Source organism: Notolepis coatsorum (assembly GCF_963971535.1).
Source record: "Notolepis coatsorum genome assembly, chromosome: 1".
NCBI classification, from domain to species: Eukaryota; Metazoa; Chordata; class Actinopteri; order Aulopiformes; family Paralepididae; genus Notolepis; species Notolepis coatsorum.
This window is the reverse complement of record NC_140165.1, coordinates 141450175-141455259: the sequence shown is the minus strand read 5'-3', so window position 1 is coordinate 141455259 and position 5085 is coordinate 141450175.

Sequence of the window (5085 nt, the reverse complement as noted above, 5' to 3'; positions counted from 1 at the left end):
ATTTTTTTTCCCCCTTTGTTTTCTTTTAATTTTCCTTTTCCTTTTTTTTTTGCGTAGCTTTGTCTGCCACATCTGTACTGGGGTTGGCCAGTAGCAGTACCGTGGGAATTTTTATTAAACATCTGATATTTTCGCGGGTCTCGTGCCACTGTCAATTAAGGCTAAGCGACAGACAGTCAGTGGCGCGAGATGACAGTGATATGCGCAGCATATTTGCGAATTGCGAGTGCATGCTCTCGTGACTGAGAGGATGGCCAGTGCCGCAGACATTTTTATTCAACATTAAACATTCTGATACTTTGATGTAAGGGATGGGAAGGGGGGATGGCCGTTTTAGAAGGGGGATGATATTGACCGTTTTTATTTCAGGGGTGATGGCATCCCCCCGCATCCCCCCTCAACTCGAGTACTGGATGTTCCTGAGATTAATGTGTTAGAAGTGAAGGTGACCTAGAAGTAGGGTTGCAGTTTGAAAGCATTTTATTGAATGTCAAACCAGGATATAATCTGATTATCAAATCCAAAAATACTTTATTAAATTTGTAATTATTCTGGGGGGAAATCATTTGCACCACTTTCAATGCACTCGGTGCAGTAACAAACAGTAACAGCATGTTGTAATACTACAAAATCGTGAAATCATAAAACTAACTTTGAGAGACTGCGGTTGAGGGTAGTTGAGAAAGATTAAAAGAGTATTTGTTAGACTCAGAGATGAACAAATCCAGGTATTTTACTAACTTGGAACCAGTTACAAAATAGAACCGTCCAATGGAACCCAACCCCATCTAGGCCAGACGGCTTGGGTTTTATCCTCTTGTAACTCTTACTGTAGTCTGGTGGAGTGTACATCTGTTTCCAGCTGTGTCTGTGTCAGTCAGGGCCAGCCGGCGTACATTATAAACTCATTCACACACACACCGTAGTCAGTCTATATACCCATCCACCCCGACTGACCCTACACAGCGGTCTTTCAGCCGATAACGCCACTCTCGGCACCCATGCATTTGTCCGCTTCCTTCAGATGCAGAAAGCAAACGTCTCCCACCCCCCATGCCCCTAATGAGGAAGTGAGGACAGATCAAAGGCTTGGGAATATGATGTCACATCAAGCATTTTTTAAACGACCCCTGCCATGTACCATAATCCTCCCCGTCTTGTAGAGGATAGTTCATAGGCTCATCGCTGTCTGTGGTTGACGCCACCACAGCAAGAGAAGATTTACCTCCAACCATATGAACTGAGAAACCGCAGATTTTTAAACAAATAGCAGAGGGTTAAACATACATGGGGTCATGGGGAGGTTTAGAGACTCTAATGGTAGGCCTTTAGAACTTCTGGAGGTACCACTACCAATCCCCCCTCCACACACACACCATCCATGTTTATGCAGTTATAACTTATGTCCCACCCTTCTCTCTCTTATCCCTCCCTCTCCTCTCTCCCACTATCCCACACTCACTCCTTCCAGCGAAGACACTCTGAAAGGCCATGGTCTGGTAGCACTCCTTTGGTTCTCTCAGTAGGCAGTGGGGGAGACACTCTGAAAGGCCATGGTCTGGTTGCACTCCTCTGGTTCTCTCAAACGAGGCTGGCACAGACACTCCTGTAAGATCTAAAGAAGACACAGACCCTAGCGAGGAATTATAACACAAAACTGTATACACCCTTCAGCAAAAGGGTGCTATTGGTCTATTTGTTATTGTTGTTGTTATGTAATGCCTTGCAGAGGTGTACTAGGAACACAGTACAAATTCTCCAAAGAGGGAAAGAAATCAACATAACGCAATGACAGAACAAGGCACTAAATTCTTTCTTCAATATAAACACCCTCCTTGCTTGACTGAGAAATATTTCCCACAATCAACGAGAAACTCAAAACAAACCTGCAATATTGTACTGCAGAGTGAGGTCATCACTCCTACCAACAAAAACTACATCAATCAAACTCAACTCTCCACAGAGAGGGAATGACCCAGAGAGGGAATACGGTATTATAGCACAGCTGACATGAACCAGATCTATTCATCTTCTAGATGAATGCCACATTAAACACACCGCTGCAGTAAATTAGGTATTTTTGGATCGGAGGTTTGAATCTTATAGAAACATTCCCCTGATTTGTCATCGTCCCTCATTTATCATACAATATGAAACATCTGCATGGGGAGAGCATCACTAATTATATCCAATAAAAAGAAATGTCAGGATTTGGAAACATTTTCTAATGCATGTTTTAGATTTTTAATCTCTTTTAAAAGTCCTTGTGTTGTGCTGGGCCATGAATGTGCAATGGACTTGTGTGGGAGAAAAAGGTTATAAACCAGTATCAATGCTGCCGTATTACTTTAATGTACGGGATCCCAGATGTTATTGACAGTGTTACTAGGTTGTACAGTAATCAGCTGGTGCCCAGCGCTGACAGTCACAGCTTTGTTTCAGTGCTGACTCTGTCATCATCTGTCTGTGTGCCACTCTAGGGGAGGGGAAAGTGGGGCTTTAGATACAGCAAGCTATCCATCAAGGTAATTTAGTTTGCCTCACGCCATTTAGTATAGGACTGACAGTAATTTGGACTATTACATTGTCAGACAGTATGGCATAAGGGGGACAATGAATAAAGAGAGAGAGAGAGAGAGAGAGAGAGAGAGAGAGAGAGAGAGAGAGAGAGAGAGAGAGAGAGAAAAGAGAGAGACGCTGTTTAACTGGTGGCTTTTCTGATTCACTCAGAGAATAGATGCCAGCCAGGAGAGAGGAGACAGGTATGTTGTAATAATATGTGTGTGCATGGGTTTGTCTGTGCAAGTGTTTTCACACCAATACTGTGTGAGGGCGGAGATCACTAGTAATGTTCTCATGTCCTGACCCATGTTGGCTTGGATACATTCTGAGCTGCCAACCCAAATGCATTACCCGGAATCAAGAGAGACTATTTAATGTAAGTCTCTTTACAAACATCTTGAATGGTCCAAATGTTGTTTTAGGCTTCCAGTTCTTAAATCACTGCCAGGTCGTCTTTCTCATCATTGACAAGTTGACAACAAATAGTGTCCGAGGCTTGTAGCAGATTGCGATGAATAATGATAGTGAAAAAACAAGAACTTTGACTAACAGATGCCCCCTCAATGTCCCATTCACACAGGCACAGAAGTTCCCATCATTTCCCAGGCATATGGTGTAAGACAGCTGACTCAGAATCATTCTGTCAATATCCAGGAGGATCTCTCGCTCTCTGTCCGGTAATGGGCCTGCTATCGTCGCAGTTGGGGAAAAACAAATCGCAAAACCTGCCCTCAGGTCCCCATGCTCATCATCATCACCACCCAGGACGTTTGCTTGGTTCCGTGGGCCAATGTTGCTCCCCCTTACCACTCCGTCCGTATCTCTCCTCTTCCAGATAGAAGCAGATGACTTGAGGGCCCCCCGCTCCACTGCTGTATCTGCGTCACTGCCAGATTATCAATGCATTACCGGCAGGCTTCGCTTGATGCTTTATCTTCCACCAGGGATGTGCCAAAGCGGATGCACGCTAATGTGAAGTCTGGGCGCCGTGACGAAGGCCGATGTGTGGGTGTCAGGCTCCGGACAGTCACTGTTGATTAGGCATTAGGGCATCAAAGGTGCAGTGTGTCAACAAGTCTTCTTACTCACGTGAACGTTTGACTATCTGCAAGATACAGGAAGGAAGAATTGTGTGTGGGGGGTACTTGGGATGTCTTGCCCTGTGTGGGAGGTGGGAAGTCCCCGAGTAAGAAATTACTTAAACTTAAGTCTAGAATCCCGACTTAAAGGGGCACTTCACCAAAACTGATGCAGATTTATTTTGCACATTTACTCTCACATCCAAAAACGATCTAACCAGTTTTGCAGTCATTCATTTAGTTTGAGTTATTACGAGTACATGAGAAATCTGGCCACCAGTGATGTCAATGGGGACATTGAATCCTTGTGTTGTGTTAATTACAGCTCAATTAAATGATTTAGATGAAATAAATAGCAATACCATGGCTTACCACCATTCATAGGGGCTGCTACTTAATTTCATAATTTCATTGGGCTATGATTAGCATAACACAAGGATTCAATGTCTCCGATGGCATTTTGGTGGCAATATTCAAACTCATTTACTCTCAATAACTGTCAAACGAAATCAACGTCGTGCAAAACTGTTTTGAATGTGTGTGAGACTGTGCAAAATAAATCAGTATTGTTTTTTGGTCAAGTGCCCTTTTAAAACAGTAACACATTTACAATTCAATGTCCATGCTTAGGCTTGATAGTATGAGAGTATGTAGCCAAGGAATGTGTAATTTTGCCACTATACCCACCCGTTTATGATTTGCAGATACATTATTGTCAAGCAAGCTTATTATGGAACATGAGGCTAGATGAAAAGCCAATAATTAATTTTCTTTTCCAAAACCATTTAGATTTATGGTTTAAAAACGACACCATGTTCAAATTCAATGCCTTTCCCAGAGGTTTTCCACAACTATCCAATTCTGCCTACATTTGCATAGAGAAAATCTTTAAACCAGTAACCAGACAGTATGTCTTCTTTAGAGGCAGAAGATAAACAGTGATGTCACACGTTGTGTTCAGCTGACAGTTCCTCTGCAGTTAATATGCTGTGAAGATGAGTGTTGAGTACAAGGTTATAGACTAGGTCGCCACAAACTCTTCACTGTCCATCTCACTCTGGAAAGAATCCTAAGGAGTTCAGATATGGTCTAGATACGGTCCGGGGCTGAGGGCCTCAGCGTGAGGGCCGGACAAGCACCCCGGGGGTCCTGGAGGGGTTCGAGCTGAATGAAAAGTGGTTCATATTTTCCCTCTTATTTAGCTAAAGGTTAGCAGAATAAAGCTATTTTCGTACCACTAGGTTTAATTTTGACCACCTGAAAAATACAGACATTTTCATTCAAATAGAATTTTCTTTTCATTAAAAGAAAAGAAAGAAAAGGATTCTCTGATGGGGGATCTTATTAAAAGACCGGGTGACTCTCCTTATGTGAACCGAGGACAATTGAAACTCAACAATAATGAGTTTACTTGACTTAAATTACGGAAGCAGTCTTCTCACTG